The following is a 21,296-nucleotide window of genomic DNA, read 5'->3' as shown; positions in this document are numbered from 1 at the left end:
TAATTTTTGAAGAAGGTGGAGGAGACTTATAGTAGCTAAGAGGAAAAAGAAGAGCAATGGGAGATGTCAAAGGCCATATGGGGTTCTCTGAGCATCACTGCGGGTCCAGGTGTGGTGTGGAGGATGCTATGTGTGCCTAAGGATACAGGAGGTCTGTACAGCAAGAGACCAGACAAGGATGTATTTTTGTTATATTTAATACCTTTATCCACTCACACCAGCCTCCTATTGCACAAATTTTCTTACAATTTTCACACACATATCCTTTCATATAAAATTTAAAATCAAGTAGAAAATAAAAAAGAAATAATAATATGTCTCAGAAGTATCTATCCTGATGTGTACAAGACTTTATGGATTATTCAGCATATATTTGAGTGTTTAGCATGTATCTTGGTATATGAAACAGCATACAAGAAATATTTCTTTCTTGTTCTTTTTAAATTTGTAATCTCATGGGATTGATATAGAAACTAACAACCTGTTAAGTAAAAATGTTTTAATTAGAATGTGTATCCTATGACCAAACTCCCAGCCAGACCACACCAGATGTTCTAACCTGGACTGGGGAGTTGAAAGTGGGTAAGTAACAAAAGGCTAGCAGATCATCCTGGCTCTTACCATTCCCTCTTGGATAAGTGGTCAAGATGGTCCTTTGATTCATTAATTTCTATAGTGTCTTTTCTATTCTCTCCTGTTCTCTATAGTAGATTTTTATTCTGTTGACATATTCTTTCTGAACCTTCAATGTTCTCATACTTATGAAATCAGAGTCCTTTACCAGAAAGAATTCCACCGTGTACATAAATAATTATAAGCACAGTCAGGAATCAGGCAAATGTATTTAAAAGTTGTTCTTTATGATGAGAAGTTTTATTTTTTTCATTAGGTTACCTTTCCTCTCTCCAAAATGTGGTCCCTGAAGGTCAAATCATGTTGTGAGTCTTTCCCTTAGTCTCCCTCTTTCAGTTTCATACTCCATCCACTCCCAGTTTAACCTACCCCTCACCCCACCCACACTCCACTCCTACAGAAGTTCTTCCCTTTCAGAGTCTCTTTTCCATCCATTTGTAGCTTTTAGGATTGTTTTCTCTTGTCTGCAGTGGGAGAAATGGGAAAGGGAAACAGGGTTAGGTCGCAGATGGAAGGAGCACATGGGTAAAATGTGTTAAAAACTTGCTGGACAAATATTTTCCCCAAATCTTTGTTCATCCATATTGAGGCTTTTGTAATGTAGAAATCTGTAAATTATACATGGCTGTTTGCTCTGTCTTCTCTTCTTCTCCCTCTCCTTTTTTTTTTTTTTTTTTTTTACAGCATGATGACTTTTTCTCAAGAAATAGGAAAGTAGTTTGTAGTTAGCATATGAGTGCGTGTTAGGTCTCTTCAGTCATGTCTGACTCTTTGTGACTCTATGAACTGTAGCCCATCAGGCTCCCTCATCCATGGGATTCTCCACGACAGAATACTGGAGTGGTTGCTATGCTCTCCTCCCAGGGATTTAACTTGTGCATTGGCAGGGGGCTTCTTTACCACTAGTGCCACCTGGGAAGTTCCATTTAGCATATAGATAGAATTTAAAAACATTAAATTACCTTCACTCCATAGCATTTGCTAAGATTCTCATGTGTTGGAAGAAAACCAGTAATATGAACTAATCAACACAGTTAGTCATCTTGTATAGTCCCACTGAGAACTCATTCTCTCCTGGGTTCATTGGTAAATCCTAGGCTTTCTTGAAAGATGGCTAGGACCAACCCTTTCTCCTATGACTCTGACCTTTCTTCATATTCAAACTCATCTTTGGACAATTTCTTTTCACAATTCAAGTTGGATAAGAAATTCTTGGAATTTTTCACTATCAGAGATTATGAGAAATATATGGGAAACATAAGAAGTAGACTTGTTATAATATCTAGCTTTCCTTCCATTAGCCATAAGTCTGTTTATAGACTGACCTGCACTCAGATCTCTCAATTGATTTCCCTTGTATCAGTGACTTGAGTATTGACTCCTGAGAAAAATCTGGCTGGACTTCTAGCCCCAGAAATGTCAGATGGCCTTCTAACCTTGTCTGGATCTTAGTTCTCTAAACTCTTGAATCCCAAGGACCTATTTCACTCTGGGTTAGTTCAGTTCTGCACCCAAGTCTGATGCCCATTGCAGTGCAGTTTCCTTGGGCCCTATAGTTTCCAGACCCTTAAATGAGGAATTCACATCATAACCAACATCAAATTTGGTTTTTGGAATTCAGCCATTCTAAACTGACTCTGCAAATCCTTCTGGATTTCTCTTCTGACACTCACCCATGAAAATGCAATTCTGACACTGTCAAATTTTCTGTTCATGCCTCAGTCCTGGAAAAAAAAGCTTTCACACCATTGCCTGTGACATGTTTCCAGTTGCCAAGCCAGGATCATGAACGTGCAGTGGGTTTATTTATTTGTTTCTCTCAGGATTTGTGCATCTGGTTGGAGAGGATGGACCCTGCTCAGGGCGAGTAGAAGTTTATTCTGGAGAAGACTGGATCCCAGTGTCTGATAGAAACTTCACATTCCCCACTGCCTAAGTCTTCTGTGCAGAGCTGGGGTGTGGCAAAGCTGTGTCAGTCGTGGGACATGAGCTCTTCAGAGACTCAGATGGCCGAGTCTGGGCTGAAGAGTTCAGTTGTGAGGGGGAGGAGCCTAAGCTCTGGTCCTGCCTCAGAGTGCCCTGTCCAGGGGGCACTTGTCACCACAGTGGAGCTGTTCAGCTTGTCTGTTCAGGTGAGATGTAGGTCAGGACTAACCTCCCTGCACACTCTGTTCAGGTCAGAAATCATGAGATATTTCTGAAATTCTATTATCTCGTATCCAGCATACTCAGAAGTCCGGCTCATGACAAACGGCTCCTCTTAGTGTGAGGGGCAGTTGGAGATGAACATTTCTGGACAATGGAGAGTGCTCTGTGCCTCCCACTGGAGTCTGGCCAATGCCAATGTTGTCTGTCCTCAGCTTGGCTGTGGAGTCGCCATCTCCACCCCCGGAGGACCACACTTTATGGAAGGAGGTGATCGGATATCAACAGCCCGATTACACTGCTCAGGGGCTGAGTCCTTCCTGTGGAGTTGCCCTGTGACTGCTCTGGGTGGTCCTGACTGTTCCCGTGGTAACACAGCCTCTGTGATTTGCTCAGGTAAGAGAGAGGGAAAGGCTACTGGTACTTAGGATGCTTCTGGTGTGAAATGTCCCCAAGAACAGAGGGTGAGGGAAAACTGGCTTTAAAAGGTAATTTCTCTTTTTAATAACTACTTTATATTATTGTGATTTTTTTTCACCATACATCAGTATGGATTGACAGTAGGCATCCATTTGTCCCCTCCATCCTGTCCGCTCCTCCCATCTTCCTCCCTACCCCATCCCTCCAGATTGTCACAGATCACCAGATTTGGGAGCCCTGCATTATACATCAAACTCTTGTCTATCTATTTTGCATATGGTAATGTATATATTTCAATGGTATTCTCTCAAATCATCCCCCCCGTCAACAAATAGATTCAAGAGATTAGATCTGATAGAGTGTCTGAAGGACTACGGACAGAGGTTCATGACGTTGTACAGGAGGTGGTGATCAAAGCCATCCCCAAGAAAAAGAAATGCAAAAAGGCAAAATGGCTGTCCGAGGAGGCCTTACAAATAGCTGAGAAAAGAATAGAAATGAAAAGCAAAGGAGAAAAGGAAAGATATACCCATCTGAATGCAGAGGTCCAAGGTATATCCAGGAGAGATAAGAAAGCCATCCTAAGTGAAGAATGCAAAGAAATAGAGGAAAACAATAGAATGGGGAACACTAGAGATCTCTTCTAGAAAATTAGAGATACCAAGGGAACATTTCATGCAAAGATGGGCACAATATAGGACAGAAACAGTATGGACCTAACAGACCAGAGGATATTAAGAAGAGGTGGCAAGAATACACAGAAGAGCTACACAAAAAATCTTAATGACCCAGATAATCTTAATAACTCAGATAATCACTCACCTTGAGCCAGACATCTTGGAGTCCAAAGTCAAATGGGCTTTAGAAAGCATCACTACCAACAAAGCTAGATGGAATTCTAGCTGAGCTATTTCAAATGATGCTGTGAAAATGCTGCACTCAATATGCCAGAAAATATGGAAAACTCAGCAGTGACCACAGGATATGGAACAATGGACTGGTTCCAAATTGGGAAAGGAGTGCGCCAAGGCCATATATTGTCACCCTGCTTATTTAACTTATATGCAGAGTACATCATGAGAAATGACAGGCTGGGTGGAGCACAAGCTGGAATCAGATTTCCAGGAGAAATATCAATAACCTGAGATGTGCAGATGACACCACATTTATGGCAGAATGTGAAGAGGAACTAAAGAGCCTCCTGATGAAGGTGACAGAGGAGAGTGAAAAAGCTGGCTTAAAACTCAACATTCAAAAAAATGAAGATTATGGCATCTGGTCCCATCACTTCGTGGCAAATAGATGGGGGAAACAATGGAACCAGTGGCAGACTTTATTTTCTTGGGCTCCAAAACCACTGCAGATGATGACTGCAGCCACAAAATTAAAAGACGCTTGCTCCTTGAAGGAAAAGCTATGACCAACCTAGACAGCATATTAAAAAGCAGAGACATTACTTTGTCAACGAAGGTCCATATAGTCAAAGCCATGGTTTTTCCAGTAGTCATGTATGGATGTGAGAGTTGGACCATAAAGAAGGCTGAATGCTGAAGAATTGATGCTTTTGAGTTCTGGTATTGGAGAAATCTCTTGAGAGTCCCCTGGACTGCAAGGAGATCAAACCCATCAATCCTAAAGGAAATCAGTCCTGAATATTCATTAGAAGGACGGATGCTAAAGCTAAAGCTCCTATACTTTGGCCACCTGATTCGAAAAGCTGGCTCATTAGAAAAGATCTTTATGCTGGGAAAGATTGAAAGCAGGAGGAGAAGGGGATGACAGAGGTTTAGATGGTTGGATAGCATCCCTGATTCAGTGGACATGAGTTTGAGTAAGCTCTGGGAGATGGTGAACTACAGGAAAGACTGGTGTGCTGCAGTCCGTGAAGTTGCAAAGAATCAGACATGACTGAGCGACTGAACAACAACAACTCCTCCCAGTGAGTCCAAATGTCTGTTCTTGCATCTGTGTCTCAAAAGGTAGGTATTTCATGGTGAAATATTATAGCAATTTAATTATTTTCTCTTGCATATAATTGTACATTTCTTCTGGGATTGATATCTGTGTAAGATAAGGGTCAGGTTGCCATTTCCTTCTCCAGGATTCATATGGACGTCCAACTGACCCAGAATCTTTTACTAAACAGGCTGTTTTCCCCATTGCAGTGTAACCTTTGTCATAAGCAGAAGGGCATATGTGTCTGTCCTTTATGACAGTCTACTCTGTTCCGTTGTATTACTTGTCTGTCCTGGCACCAACACTGTATTTCTTAAGTATTGTATCTTTACACTGTCTGAATGATTTTAATTTATGAGTGTTACTTTTTATTAACTCCTCTAACACTGTTTCTTTTCTTGCCAACTGTGTTGGTATTTCTAGGCATTTTGGATTTTGTATAAGTTTTGGAATCAGCTTGTCACTTTTCACCCCCCCCCCCCAAAAAAAAGCCTAAATGTATTTTGATTGTGACTAGATTGAATCTATGTATAAATTTGAGGATGATTAACAATTTTGAGTCTCCCAATTCATTGACATTGTATATCCCTCCATTCAGTTAGGTCTTGAATTTCCCTCAGAGGTTTTGCCCATCTTCTACTAGGTTTTCTCCTAGGCATTTTGTTTTTGATGCTATTCATATTTTTTGTGTGTAAAAGTGTCCTAAGGATGAATTTTTTGGACTTGTTTCACCTTTTAATATTTTTTTTTGAGACTTACAGAAAAGTTGTAAGAATAATATAAAAATTCCCAGATGACCTTTACCTGGATTTCCCAATATTAGTATTTTGCTTTAATCTTTTTAAAAAATACATATATTTTAAATACATATTTTTTATTGAAGTGTAGTTGATTTATACTTACAATGTTTCAGGTGCACATCAAAGTGATTCAGTTACACAAATACACATCATTATTTTTGAAATTATTTTCCATCATAGCTTATTACAAGATATTGACTATAGTTCCCTATGCTGTACAGTAAACCACTGTTACTTGTTGCATATATATTTTTAAATTCACAGTCTAGAGGGGTTGGTTGACAGAGAAGAGTAATGGTTACTGAGTGAAAAATGAAAAAATTCCCTTTGTTTTTTTTCAAGGCTGAGCTCTAACCCCTTAAACTCCTTAGACAAAACCTTCTTCACATATGCAAACTATATCAACTAGAGAGGAGGGGCCCTGGCTGCCAAGAAAGAGGGGAGTGAGGTCCTCTGAGTGAGGCAAGACCATCCCTTCCTTTGCCCTGGGAGACAAAGGAGGTTTCCAAAAGCAGCGAATAAAGTGAAAGTGTTAGTTGCTGAGTTCTGTCCAACTCTTTGTCAGCCTACTAGGCTTCCTTTGTCCATGGGATTCTCTGGGCCAGAATACTGGGGTGGGTTGCCATTCCCTTCTCCAGGGCATCTTCTCAACCCAGGGATCGAACCCAGGTCTTCCTGCATTGCAGGCAGATTCTTTACTGTCTGAGCCACCAGGGAAGTCCTTCCAAAAGGAGAAAGTAGATGATTCCCTTTGCTCTGATGGAGAGGGAAGGTGGAAGAGATATAGAAGTAGACTAATAAAAACTACTATTTGTGTAAATCCCTAGAATTAGCTGCTGCTGCTGCTGCTAAGTCGCTTCAGTCGTGTCTGACTCTGTGAGATCCCATAGACTGCAGTCCACCAGGCTCCCCCGTCCCTGGGATTCTCCAGGCAAGAATACTGGAGTGGGTTGCCATTTCCTTCTCCAATGCATGAAAGTGAAAAGTGAAAGTAAAGTCGCTCAGTCGTGTCCGACTCTTGGGGACCCCATGGACTGCAGCCTGCCAGGCTCTTCCATCCATGGGAGTTTCCAGGCAAGAGTACTGGAGTGGGATGCCATTGCCTTCTCCGCCAGAATTAGCAACATTTCTTTATTAAATTCTACCAAAAGACACCTTTATTTTAGGTCCTAACCCTGAGATGCAAAGATTGCAGTATTCAAAAAAAGGTTTTTTTTTGACCTTCTAAGTACCAAATCCGTTGATATCATCAAGTCATCAGTCTTCATCTGACTTGACCATTTGACATGCAAATTATCCTACTCAGCTTTCATTCCTTCTTTGGCTTCCCTGCTTATGGGCAAATCAGAAAAGAAGGGAGATTAGGCAGTAGTCAGAGAAAAAGGAATATAAATCACTTGTATATACTATTAATCTGGCCTTCCACAATGCTTTGTTTATTTCTCAATGAAAGCACACTTATCAAATTGTGCTATAATTTATTGTTCTTGACTATGAAACCTCACTAGACAGTGCCTTATTCAACACAATATACACAGTGCCTGGTGTATCATAAATGTTTTATAAATGCTTGTTGAATGGATATTTGAGTCAATGTACAATAAGCCTAACAGAAAATCAGTAATTTATAAGGAAAAAAAAAAAAAAAAAGAAATCTAGCATTCTATTCATACTAAGTCAAACAAGTGGAATCAAAATGTCATAAACTTTTTAGTTAGGCAAAAATGTATGTTTTCTAAAATATACATATTATACATAATTATATATGTGTACAAAAGCTTTTCTACTACACTTGATAAAGGCTTGAGTAAGAACATCAAAAAAAAATAAGAGATGGAGAAATTAGAGAACATAAACTAAATGAAATGGGAGCACTGAATATGAAATAGAAAAAGTGAAACATGATCTTTTACTTTTATCTAGTATGTTTCACTTCTTCTGTTTCATATTCACTCTTTCTACTCTGCCATCTTGAATTGGAAGTCCTATTTTGCTTTAATCTTTATCTCTTTGTTTGTCTCCCTCTCTTTTTCTGTCCGTCCCCCTCCTGTTCCATTTATCCCTAAATATGTAAACTCTTTCTGAATTAGGTTGCAGAAATGATGTCCCTTTATCCCTAAAATACTTCAGGGAATTTCCACAGTTATTAACCACAGTTCAGTCAAGTCTCAGCAAACTTCAGCCCCAGATGACATCTAAGTGCAACCACATGAAAAACCCCAAGACAGAACTGCCAAGTTGAGTCTTTCTCAGATTACACCCAGGAAATCATAAGCAAACTGAAGTATATATGTTTTGCTTTAGTTGCTAAGTTTTGGGGGGAATTTGTTTTACAGCACGATAACTGGGGCACTTACCATGTGACCAGCATTTCTAAATAGAGGAATATTTGTCCTCTGATCTTTCATTGTACTCTTTCTACCTTATGCTGATCTAACACTGAGATACACTCATTCTCTAGTTCTTAATTCCAGCTATTAAGTTTTTTATCTCTAGAATCTTTGTTTTTGTAATCATTTCCTTGCCAAGATACATATCTTGTGAATTAATTTTATGAGCATTTTAATCATGGCTGTTTAAATTCTCTGTCAATGGAATCTAGAAAAAGGGTACAGGTGAACCTATTTTCAGGGCAGAAATAGAGATGAAGACATTGAGAACAGATGGGAACACACTGCAGTGGTTAGGAGAGGGTAGGATGAATTGAGACAGTAGCACTGACATGTATTCACTGTCACATGTGAAACAGATGGTAGCAGGAAGCTGCTATATAGCACAGGGAGCTCAGCTAGATGCTCTGTGATGACCTAAAAGGGTGGGATGGTGGAGGGGTGGGAGGGAGGCTTGAGAGGGAGGGTATATATGTATAATTTTGGCTGATTCACGTTGTTGTACAGCAGAAACTAACACAACGTTGTAAAGCAATTATCTTCCAGTAATAAGAATAATAAATTAACAAAATAAAATAAATTCTCTCTCTGGTAACTCTAATAGCTGGATACCCTGGGATATTCTTTCCAATGTTTCCTTTTGCCTCTTGAGTTTCCAAGAAATCTCTTTTGTATAAGTATTTGTTTAAATGATAGACACCGAAGATGAAAAATTGTAGAAATTCTTCAGAAAGGATTTTGTTTTGCATCTTCTACTTAGGGATAGATTTAGGAGTAACACACCTTATTCAACTCATTCTTAGTGCAACACTTGGCTTAGACCCAAATTATGGCACTGTCAGAAGCAGAATTCTCCATAGAGAAAGTGGATACTAAAGTTATGATAACTTTACTGATATGCCACAGGTTTCATTTCAGGCTCCACTGCTAGGTAATTTTTTAACCTTAATTTAGTTTTCTTTACGTCAACCCTCCCAGCCCTCTGATCATTGGTGTTTCTGCAGGAAACCAGACCCAGGTGCTTCCCCAGTGCAATGACTCCGTGTCCGAACCAGCAGGCTCTGAAGCCTCAGAGGAGAGCGCCCCCTACTGCTCAGGTGAGGGTCCCACAGGACAGAAGACCCTTCTTACCCACTGTCCCCTAGCCCCCGTCACCACCCGTCACCACCCCATTGTCCCATTTCTCTCTCCTCAGACAGCAGACACCTCCTCCTGGTTGATGGGGGGGGGGGTCACTGTGCCGGGAGAGTGGAGATCCTTGACCAGGGCTCCTGGGGCACCATCTGTGATGACGGCTGGATCCTGGATGATGCCCACGTGGTGTGTAGGCAGCTGGGCTGTGGACAAGCCCTCAATGCCACGAGGTCTGCTCCCTTTAGGGAGGGATCAGGGCCCATCTGGCTGGACGACCTGAACTGAACAGGAAAGGAGTCCCACGTGTGGAGGTGCCCTTCCCGGGGCTGGGGGCGGCATGACTGCAGACACAAGGAGGACGCGGGGGTCATCTGCTCAGGTCAGCACTCCACACTGTCCACAGTATGGGGGAGGGGTGGGGCTCTGCAGGATGGAGATCTGAGCCCTGAGGGAGAGATGCTGAAAGGACTAGAGAAGGAGGCTTCCTCCCATGGGGCCTGTGTTTCCAGCAGACGAGAAGATGAGGTGCTTTCACTTCCTCCTGCAGCAGCTGAGATTGTGGTCCTTTTTTCTCAGTACTGTTTCCTGGCAGAGCCGTTTCTGACAGTTTCCACATGAAAGCAGGGCTCTCTCTCCAGTTCCCTGTGGTAGTACAGTCTGGAGATCCTGTGGATGATGTAATGAAAGCACAGACTTACTCTGTTCAGTTCTGTGTGCTAGGAGTCTGATGAGGGTCTCTGTGGGCCAACACCCCAGTGTCCACAGGGCTGCATTCTTCCTGGAGGACCCCTTTCCCAGCCTTTCCTGGTTTCTGTGTGGTCTCATTCCTTGGCTTGGGTCTTTCTTCTTCAACAACAGCACCTCTTCTGACCATTCTTCCTCACTTACATTTCCCTCTGACTGGAACTGGAAAGGTTGTCCATTTCTAAGGATAGTGCAGCTGAGGTGTTTAAACTGGGGTCTAAACATCCCAAGGTCCTTAAGTTTGTTACATCTGTAAAGTTCCTTTTGCCAGGTCAGGAACATAGTCACAGGTACTAAGGATTGGTATGTGGACATTTGTGGCTCCGTTATTTTGCTTCCCTCCCCAAATAGCCACATCACATTCCATCAACAATCCGTTTTAGAGTTTTTTCTCAGGAGGCAGGAGGCAGTTCTCCATCCCGCAGGTGCCCTGGTAGGTCTTTCTCTGTTTGTATCCACTACATCATCGTGGTAGAAATAGAAAGACAGACACAAATGGACAAAGTCAGGTAGAAGTGAGGCAATGATAGTGAAAGGTTGTTGTTGAATCGCGCAAAGACGCCGAGATTCTTGAGCCCCGGAGGAGAAGCATTCAATCCGGGGCCAGAGACGAGGCTTGATTGCTCAGAGCTTTTGTGTAATAAAGTTTTATTAAAGTATAAAGGAGATAGAGAAAGCTTCTGACATAGGCATCAGAAGGGGGCAGAAAGAGTACCACCCTGCTAGTCTTCAACTGGATGTTCTATAGTCACTAGCAGTCTGTTATTGAAAGAAAGGAATGTCTTAAAATTCAGAATGGCACCAGGCCCCTCACCCATAAGACGCATTTTGGGATAATCTTGGCACCAAGTGGTTTATCCTGGGCCATAAAATGATTAACTTGAATCTTGAAGAAGGGCAGACCACCATACAAATATTTTCATTTACATAGATTAGGGGAACAATATCTGAGTATAACATACTGGTTTGTCAAGTAGGTTCTGAGCCAAGAGGCGGAACCAACTTGAAGACGGAGCTTGGGGTAAATGCATAGTATATTAGCATCAGTTCAGTTCAGTCACTCAGTCATGTCCGACTCTTTGCCACCCCATGAATTGCAGCATGCCAGGGCTCTCTGTCCATCAACCAACTCCTGGAGTTCACTCAGACTCACGTCCATCGAGTCAGTGATGCCATCCAGCCATCTCATCCTCTGTTGTCCCCTTCTCCTCCTGCCCCCAATCCCTCCCAGCATCAGAGACTTTTCCAATGAGTCAACTCTTCGCATGAGGTGGCCGAAGTACTGGAGTTTCAGCTTTAGCATCATTCCTTCCAAAGAATACCCAGGGCTGATCTCCTTCAAAATGGACTGGTTGGATCTCCTTGCAGTCCAAGGGATGCTCAAGAGTGTTCTCCAACACCACGGTTCAAAAGCATCAATTCTTCGCGCTCAGCCTTCTTCACAGTCCAACTCTCAGATCCATACATGACCACAGGAAAAACCATAGCCTTGACTAGACGGACCTTTGTTGGCAAAGTAATGTCTCTGCTTTTGAATATGCTATCTAGGTTGGTCATAACTTTCCATCCAAAGAGTAAGCGTCTTTTAATTTCATGGCTGTAGTCACCATCTGCAGTGATTCTGGAGCCCCCCAAAAATAAAGTCTGACACTGTTTCCACTGTTTCCACATCTATTTCCCATGAAGTGATGGGACCGGATGCCATGATCTTCATTTTCTGAATGTTGAGCTTTAAGCCAACTTTTTCACTCTCCTCTTTCACTTTCATCAAGAGGCTTTTGAGTTCCTCTTCACATTCTGCCATAAGGGTGGTGTCTTCTGCAAGCTTAAGACAAACATTTCCATAAGAAAAAGGCATTTGTTATCTCTAGGTTTGAGAATAGTTAACTTCAGGTGAAACCAGGTGTCATTATGGCAACACAGTATTTTAAGAAAAATCTCCTTTTAAATTTGTATAGAGAAGGAAAAAATATCACTAGTTTGTTTCCTCCTGCTGCTTAAGAGAGATAAAAATGTCTGACACTTGCAGGCTATTTCCTCCGTTTGGAGACCCATGGCCTTCCTTCCTGTTACCCTCTCAATAGTCTTGTCAACTAGTGGGCATCTCTGCAGTTGGTTCAGGGATGTATGGTCACAGTTTCTGGGAGAGAGGATGACCCAGAGCCCTGAGTGGAGTGCTCACTGTGTCCTGTCTCCTCTCTTTCAATCTTAGAGTGCCTGTCCCTCAGGATGGTGAGCGAGGACCAGCAGTGTGCTGGGTGGCTGGAAGTTTTCTACAATGGGACCTGGGGCAGTATCTGCCATAACCCCATAGATGACATCACTGTGTCCGTGATCTGCAGACAGCTTGGCTGTGGGGACAGTGGAACCCTCGACACTTTTGTTGCTCTTAGAGAAGGTTCTAGACCCTGGTGGGTAGATGGAATTCAGTATCAGAAAACTGACACCTCTCTCTGGCAGTGTCCTTCTGACCCTTGGAAATACAGTTCCTGCTCTCCAAAGGAGGAAGCCTATATCTCGTGTGCAGGTGACTTACTGTCTGTTTCTGTGTCTGTCTCAACCCTGAAGGATGTTCTTAGAGTGATTTATGCTTTCCAATCTAAGTGATGATTTTGAGCTGAGTCTACAAAATATCTATGTGCCTGTGTCTGTGTGTGTTTGTATTTGTTGTGGGATGTGGAGACCAATAAATGATGAACAGTTACAGTTATTCCAGCTGATGATCACATGCACTGAATGTCTCAGACCAGGAGATAATGAGCCTGTGTTTTCACATGTCATTTGCACTGAGTCAGACCTTAGATAATCTTATGTGGGGACAGGACTACCCCCAGCTGTCCCTGACCCACTGTTTCCCCGTTGTGTGCAGGAAGAAGACCCAAGAGCTGTCCAACTGCTGCCCCCTGCACAGGTACGTCAGCCTGCCCCCTCCCCTGTGGCTCCCAGGGGCTCCTTCCTCTCACCAGGGCAGTCACAGGAGGGGCTGCTGCCTTTTCAGACAGAGAGAAGCTCCGGCTCAGGGGAGGAGACAGCAAGTGCTCAGGGCGGGTGGAGGTCTGGCACAGAGGCTCCTGGGGCACCGTGTGCGATGACTCCTGGAGCCTGGCAGAGGTCGAGGTGGTGTATCAGCAGCTGGGCTGTGACCAGGCCCTGGAAGCCATGCAGTCTGCAGCATTTGGCCCTGGAAATGGGAGCATCTGGCTGGATGAGGTGCAGTGCGGGGGTCGGGAGTCTTCCCTGTGGGACTGTGCTGTGGAGCCCTGGGGGCAGAGAGATTGCAAGCACAAGGAGGATGCTGGTGTGAGGTGCTCTGGTGAGTGAGGGGCTCGGGGTCCACCCTGGGTGAGCTGGGGCAGCATGGGGACAGTGGGCTGGACCGGGGGTGGTGGGGAGTTTGTGTTCAGAGAGTGTCTGGGTGCTGGGGCTCTGATCTAGCACAGTGAAGCTGGGAGGACTGGACACTGATGTCATGGAGACTGAGGTGGTGATTTCAGGGCTCAGGAGGGGAATATGGGTTACCCTGTGATCTGGCCAATTCCGTTTACCCAATCTCCTGTTTTTCTCTTTAGGTGCAAGGACAACATTGCCTCTGACTACAGCAGGTACTGTGGTCCATCCATGGGCAGGGGAGAATACTCAGATTCTGGTAACCTGTTCTGTAGGCTCTCTGACAACTCAGGAGTTGAAAGAGCCTGAGGAGTCCTGGCTGTTGGGAAGGAGCCGGGGCATTATGTTGGGGAATGCCCCTGCCTTAGTTCCCAGGGCCACATGTTTCTCAGGCCCAGGATCCAAAAGAGTCTAGTTCCGGTGGTGCAGATTCTAAAGTTCTCCCATTCTCCTACCTGCCCCTGAGTGTTGCTCCTCATCAGTGAGGTGCGGGTCTCAGGACTGTTTGATGCCCAAGGAGAAGGGATGAGCTGGGTCCTCAGAGGCTGTCCCGGCAGGGCAGCTCCCTGACAATCCCCAGCTTTGCCTCGGGGCCACTCTGGCCGGAGTGGAGTTGACTTGTCTCAGGATGAGACCTGGAGGAGCCCAGTCACTATTAATATATTTGTGTCTGAGGCTAGGACACCATCATCCAGAGACCCCAGAAATGCTGGTACAGGGGGTTTCTCTGTGCCCAGGACCTTCTTCGCACCCTGTTGCCTTGCTTTCCTTAGGGGCCAGACCAGCCTCAAATCCTCTCCCTGGCATCTTCTCCCTGCCTGGGGTCCTCTGCCTCATTCTGGGGTCTCTTCTCTTCCTGGTCCTCATCATCCTGGTGACTCAGCTGCTCAGATGGAGAGCAGAGCTCAGAGATGGGCCGCAGGGGGAACTGGGGACCAGGGAGAGTATGTGCAGGCAGGAGATGGGGCAGGTGTGAGGAGGGGAACCTGGGCCAGGTCTTTGTTCTGAGTCTGTAGAGCTCCACATGCTCCATGCTGAGCTCTAAGGGCTGAACATACAGAGGTTTTTAGGACTGGGGTGTGAACTCTCATATGTCATGGCCTCTTCTGTGAGACCAGAAAGAGTCAGGGCTGAGCTGTGGATTCAGGTCAGATGAGGAGAGAAGGTGCCAACACGGTGCACGGGGTAAGAGATGATGCTGAGGTCCAGGCAGCCTCTGTGTGAGCATAGGGGAGATGAAGGTGGGTCTGCTGGATCTGGGTGTCTGGGGAAGAATCTCTGACCTGCTAGGGGATCTCTCAGCCTTATCCAGCTATGAAGATGCTCTTGCTGAAGCTGTGTATGAGGAGCTCGGTTACCTTGTGACTCAGAAGGAGGGTCTTCTGGGCAGCCCAGGTGGGTGTCCCTGCCTGCCTTCCTGGGACCTCTGGTTGTCACCTCCCACTGGCTGTGAACATCTTCTCAGCATCCACAGACCCCACGTGTGCCCCAGGCTTACAGAGGCAGCTCTCCAAAGTGGCAGGATGGCCTCTCAGAGCCCCGTGAGCCCCCAGCCCCCATCTACACTGCAGGATCCAGGTCTGCCCCTTCCCAGCCTTAACACAGGTCCCGTGCGTGTGGGGAGAGTCATTCTGTGTGTTGTGTGATGTTTGTCTCCACTTTAGGCCTCCTGTCAGATGGTGAGGACAACAATGACTCCACATCTGCTCCAGGTAATAGAGGTAGACCTGACTCATCTGGGCTTTGGGGAGAAGAGTTTCCCTCATAGAGACAAGATGCAAGGGGAACAGTCTTCATTTGATGGACCAGAGGCATCCCTTGTGTCCAGATGGGGTCTGTCCTTCCCTTTCTCTGACTGTTCTGTGATGTCTCACATTGAGGCAGGGCTCTCTGTGTCCAGAATCACAACAGACACACACTGGTTTTAAAAATAATTTCTGTAAAGCACAATTTGTCAAAATACTTGAGTAACGCTCAATGGTAGGAGAGTTACTTTGGAATATATATTTTCAAACAGGAAATATTAAGATGTAAAATCATGTTTTGGTTTATGGACACATCAAAATGAAACATGGTCTTAGAGAAAAAGATCTTTTAAAACAAGGAGTGACTGGTGCCTCTAGCAGCTCAGAAACTCTGGGTCAGAAGGATCCTAGGTATTTCTCAGACCAACCCCCTTATTGTGGTTTCATCTGACCCCTGCTCTGCCCTCAGAAGCGCCAGATCAGAGGACTGTTGCCCTTGGTGAGGATTACGATGATGGTGAAGAGGTACCAGTGACTGGGGCTCCTCCTGACTCTCAGGGGAGTGAGGAGGAAGTGCTCCCAGAGAAGGAAGATGGGATGAGGTCTCAGACAGGTGAGTGGGGAGATTAACTGATCCCCTGTAATCTTCGATCTTTGTCCTGGAAAAGGTGAATTGAGCTCCTCAATGCCCAGCCTCTGCAGTTTCAAAATATGGGTAATCTCATGCATTTGATGAGCCACCCTAATGGCTCAGATGGTAAGGAATCTAACTGCAATGCAGGAGACCTGGGTTTGATCACTGGATCAGGAAGAGCCCCTGAAGAAGGGAATGTCTACTCACTCCAGTATTCTTGCCTGGAGAATCCAAGGGACAGAGGAGCCTGGTGGGCTACAGTTCATAGCGTTGCAAAGAGTCAGGCACAACTGAGTAACTAACACTTCACTTCTCAACCATATGCCATCTTTAATGCTGTCAGACTCCTTGGGGGGGTGAGGAATCACTCTACTTTTGGCATTTATGTCCCCATAATGCAACATACATTTTCATTTTATTTGTGATATTTAAAATTTATAGGTTAGGGACTTTTCTGGTAATCCAGTGGTTAGGATTCTACACATTCACTGCTAGGGCCTGGGTTCAATCCCTGGTCAAGGAACTAAGATCCCACAAGCATTGCATAATAGTCAAGAGAAATAGATAGCTTATAGATTAATTGAGCATATTTACCAAATCCAAAAGTAGACAAGTGTTTTGATAACATCTCTGTGCTGCCCTGAACGTGAAAGACAGAGATTTTAAAAATGTATTGCAGTATTGAAATTTGTGAATCATCTGATAATTTAAGATGAGCTCTGTGCATAAGGTTGCAATGGCATGTACAAAGTCTATGGTATATGGTGGCCTTAACATTAAGCCATGTTGGTGGATCATTGACTTGGAGCTGATGGTCAGCTAAGGTCTAATTTCCTCCAGATATTTCAGTTGTCAAGAGAAAACACTCTTTCTCTGGAAGAGAGTATTTATCCATCTGAGGGCCTGTGTGGTCCCTGGGAGGGGCCATCTGTGAATGCACCTGTGATACTCTTTGTGGACATTTGGGAACATGTGTCAAGATAACTAAGAGCAGAGTTGGTTTACGAGTGAGGAACTCAGACTTTCCCTGTGTCCACTCTCCCTCTCATTGTGATTTCACATCTGTCAGCTGTGAGAGGAGAACATTTAAATTTGTTGTTATGCTCTTACTGTTCCTGGGCATCTCTTTGCTAGTGTGTAGCCTGGAAGCAGATCTTCCCAGAGCTCCTGTGTGAGCACAGGTCTCCTGTGATGCAGAATTTCCATATGAACTGAGGCCCCAGAGACCACATGGTGCTGGGAGCCGGCATATTGCATATTGAGTGCATATTGCATATTGAGTGCAGCACTTTCCACAGCATCATCTTTCAGGATCTGGAATAGCTCAACTGGAATTCTATCACTGCTAGGAGCAGGAGCTCCGCCCATGGCAAAGGTCATGAGGAAGGAGGCTCGGCACACGCAAAGACGGGATCGAGCCTCAGGAGTCCCGCTGGAAATTCTTGAGCATCTACCCCCAAACCAGAGTCTGCCTACTTTCGGCTTTGTGCTCTCACCTACACCTCTGACTTTACGGGGGCTGTCCCCCACTACCTCTCTCTGAAAAAAGAGTTAGCTTACAGCTCCAGTTAATAATTCCTGGGTGTGACAGTGTTTCAACCTACAAACTCCTTTGGAAATCCTCTAGCCTGCCTGAACAGGTTTTTCCGGCCACATGTGATTGTCCAGAGCCTCCCAACTGTGAGAGGCAGGAGATGTTCTAAACTGTCTAAACACAGATTCCTTTGAGTAGTTAAAAGATTGATTAGAAATTGTATTGGTGAAGGGTTTTTCACTTGTTGGGCCAATGTTTGCTGCTAAGTCCCCATACTCCTTACCTACTGTGTCCTTGGCAGTGTATTGATTGATATAATGAGTGTATAGAAATGTAAAATTCAGCTTTGTCCAATGCTTTTTTGGAGGCTGGTGCCTGACTTTGGAATAATCACCTTCAGAGAAAGATAAGTTTCTTAAAATGTTAACAGGCCTCCTGGCCAGAAGATGATGTAATTTACCTGAACTTTTGCATATGGTAAGTTTGAAAGCCTGGCTTCGATTAGGACCAGGAACTGCTGTCCTTGCATGACTCCACCCCTTCCCCCATTATCCTCTATGCACAACTTTAGGTATAAAAACTACTTCGGAAAATAAAGTGCGGGCCTTGTTCACTGAAACTTGGTCTCCCCATGTCGCTCTCTCTCAAATTCTGGCTGAGTCTCCATCTGGAGCGCAGAACCCACCATGCTTGCTAATTATGCTTGGGCTTCTAAGATCTGACCGGGGAGGCCTCAGTGTCTCCTCTCCTTTGGGAGAACGGAAGGACGCCTGCGGCCTACACAAGTGGTGCAAACTTCTTGTCTTGAAGTTTTATTGGTCTCCCGCGTAAACCAAGCTACTCAGCCTCTTTTCTCCACTGAATTTTCCTACTGAGCTATCCTCATTCTATTACTCTTTATATCTTTAATTAATATCTAATTGAAGCTATTGTATCCTTACCCTCGCTGACGCCGTCCCTGCTTCGAACTCCCTGGATCAGCCGGGGCTGGACCCCGGCAACATGGACCAGATCTGAGAGGACGGCCTGGACCCATCCTCACTGTAGCTGGTGTGAAATAGTCTGAGCCTCCCGCCCACACCTGGGTCCCAGGGATGCTCTGTCATCATCACTTGTTTAACAGGCTTCCAACACACTGTCCAGTTCCTTTCTCTCAGTTCTAATTATGCTTCTCTTTGCTCTTTCAGGCTCTTCTCTAAACGTCTCTAGAAAGGAAGCTGATCCTGGGGAAGGAGAACAGAGCCCCTGCCTACTCCAGGGGGAGAAAGGGGACCCTGGGTATGATGATGTTGAACTCAGTGTCCCGGGAACATCCACAGGGGCTTTCCTGTGATGTTGTATTAAATACAAGATGATGCCTCAGATATTCTGCTGCTGCTGCTAAGTCACTTCAGTGGTTTCTGATTCTGTGTGACCCCAAGATGGCAGCCCACCAGGCTCCCCCATCCCTGGGATTCTCCAGGCAAGAACACTGGAGTGGGTTGCCATTTCCTTCTCCAATGCATGAAAGTGAAAAGTGAAAGGGAAGTCACTCAGTCATGTTAGGCTCTTCGTGACCCCATGGACTGCAGCCTACCAGGCTCCTCCGTCCATGAGATTTTGCAAGTAAGAGTACTGGAGTGGGGTGCCATTGCCTTCTCCTCAGATATTCTTTGCCTGTATTTCAATAGAGGCTGACCTGTGATGGTGTTATATGGAAATTGCTCAAAATGAAATATTCTGATTAAAGTAACTTTTTCTTTTGCTTTGTTAATAATTACCAAGTTCCATGTCAAATGCTTTTAGATGGTTGGTCCGCAAACACCATTTTCCTCAAAGGAAATACACGATGAGTGCACTGCCCTATTTTCTCACCTTCTTCAAAGGCTAATGAGACTTTGCCTGGGATCACAAATGCTCCAGGTCACTCTTACTTAGAAAAAGCATCTAAACTTGGTCCACATTCACACTCTCCTTCCTAGCAAGATGAATTTGCCGACCAGAAAATATAGTCAGAACCTTAAAGAGTTATTTTATTTGGTGGGAATGCTTAGGACTCTAAGCCCTGGAGACAGTATCTCGGTAGCTCTGAGAAAACTGCTCCAAGCAGGCAGGAAGGGAAGTCAGGTTATATAGAAGTTTGCAACAAAGGGAGAGGCAGTCTGAACATCAAAGATCAGGTACCAAGTTAAGGAATTTAGTGTTCTGTTTCTGGGAAGATGCAAGCCTCTGGACTCACTTGATTCAATCCTTCCATATGCAGCTCAGCTATCTGGGGCCAACCCTGTTTCCTTGCTCCCCTTAAGGAGTGGCAGATGGCTGCTTCTTGCTTTCCCCAGCTCCTCAGCAATCACCATGTGGGGTGGCAGCATCCCCTGGATCAGCTTTGGGAGCCCTCATTCACAACTGGAGGCCAGAAATCATTGATGTCTGTGACATTTCTTGTTTATTGATATGGCAGGAGATATTTTTATTTCACAAACTCACGAAAAAAACCCAATCCTGAACATTCCTGTATGTTCTCCTTGAGATGTCACATCACCTGTTTTAACCTGTTCTTGGTCACCAGACTTGGATGTGAGTTTCAAAGTTGGAGTTTGCTCTTCAGAGAAAAGGGATACAGTTTTCCTTAACCTGCCTAAGTGCTCACGGGCCAATTAAAACTCTAACTCTACCTAACTACCTCTCCCTTTTTCATCTCTCATTCCCTAGGTTACTTTATCTTTTTATTTCTCAAGCAGATATAGACGCCTCCTTGCTCTCTCCCATGTCTAGTCGGTTATCAAATCCTTATGAATCCATTCTTTCCATATCTTCGTACTTTTTATTAAGGACATTACCATTTCTTGTCTGTCCAATTATCTATCCTTCTGAGTGAATTATATCAGCTCATATCTCTCTCCAATTGATGGATAGCAAATTGTTGCTCACCCACACCCTGTATTCACGTGGGACAAGAGGGCAAGAATGTGGAGACCTAGGCAGAGGGGATCCAGAAGAAGGGATATAGATGGGAAGATCAAGTACGTTTGTCTATTTATGTTTCAAAGATGTGGATGGAGTGATATGATATGATTGAATTCTTAAAAGAAGTTCAGTTCAGTTCAGTCTCTCAGTCGTGTCCGACTCTTTGTGACCCCATGGACTGCAGCATGCCAGGTTTCCCTGTTTATCACCAACTCCCAGAGCTTACTCAAACTCATGTCCATTGAGTCAGTGATGCCATCCAAACACCTCATCCTCTGTAGTCCCCTTTTCCTCCCACCTTCAATCTTTCCCAGCATCAGGGTCTTTTCCAATGAGTCAGTTCTTCCCATCAGGTGGCCAAAGTATTGGAATTTCAGCTTTAGCATCAGTCCTTCCAAAGAACATTCAGGACTGATTTCCTTTAGGATGGACTGGTTGAATCTCCTTGCTGTCCAGGGACTCTCAAGAGTCTTCTCCAACACCACACTTCAAAAGTATTAATACATCGGCGCTCAGCTTTCTTTATAGTCCAACTCTCACATCCATACATGTCTACTGGAAAAACCATAGCCTTGACTAGACGGACCTTTGTTGGCAAAGCAATGTTTCTGCTTTTTAATATGCTCTCTAGGTTGGTCATAGCTTTTCTTCCAAGGAGCAAATGTCTTTTAATTTCATGGCTGCAATCACCATCTGCAGTGATTTTTGAGCCCCCCAAAATAAAGTCAGCCACTGTTTCCCCATCTATTTCCCATAAAAGTGATGGGACCAGAAGCCATGATCTTAGTTTTCTGAATGTTGAGCTTTAAGCCAACTTTTTCACTCTCC

At 44.5% G+C, this 21,296-nt stretch overlaps 1 pseudogene; it reads left to right on the top strand.

The window, feature by feature from the left end:
* The window catches only part of LOC129621255 (antigen WC1.1-like), a 69,448-nt pseudogene extending 50,593 nt beyond the window's left edge, over positions 1-18,855 (top strand).
* Positions 18,856-21,296: the final 2,441 nt, after the last annotated feature.

Source organism: Bubalus kerabau, chromosome 1 (assembly GCF_029407905.1).
Source record: "Bubalus kerabau isolate K-KA32 ecotype Philippines breed swamp buffalo chromosome 1, PCC_UOA_SB_1v2, whole genome shotgun sequence".
In the NCBI taxonomy this organism is placed as follows: domain Eukaryota; kingdom Metazoa; phylum Chordata; class Mammalia; order Artiodactyla; family Bovidae; genus Bubalus; species Bubalus kerabau.
The sequence above is the reverse complement of the archived record's forward strand: the minus strand, read 5'-3'. Positions and strand labels throughout refer to the sequence as shown.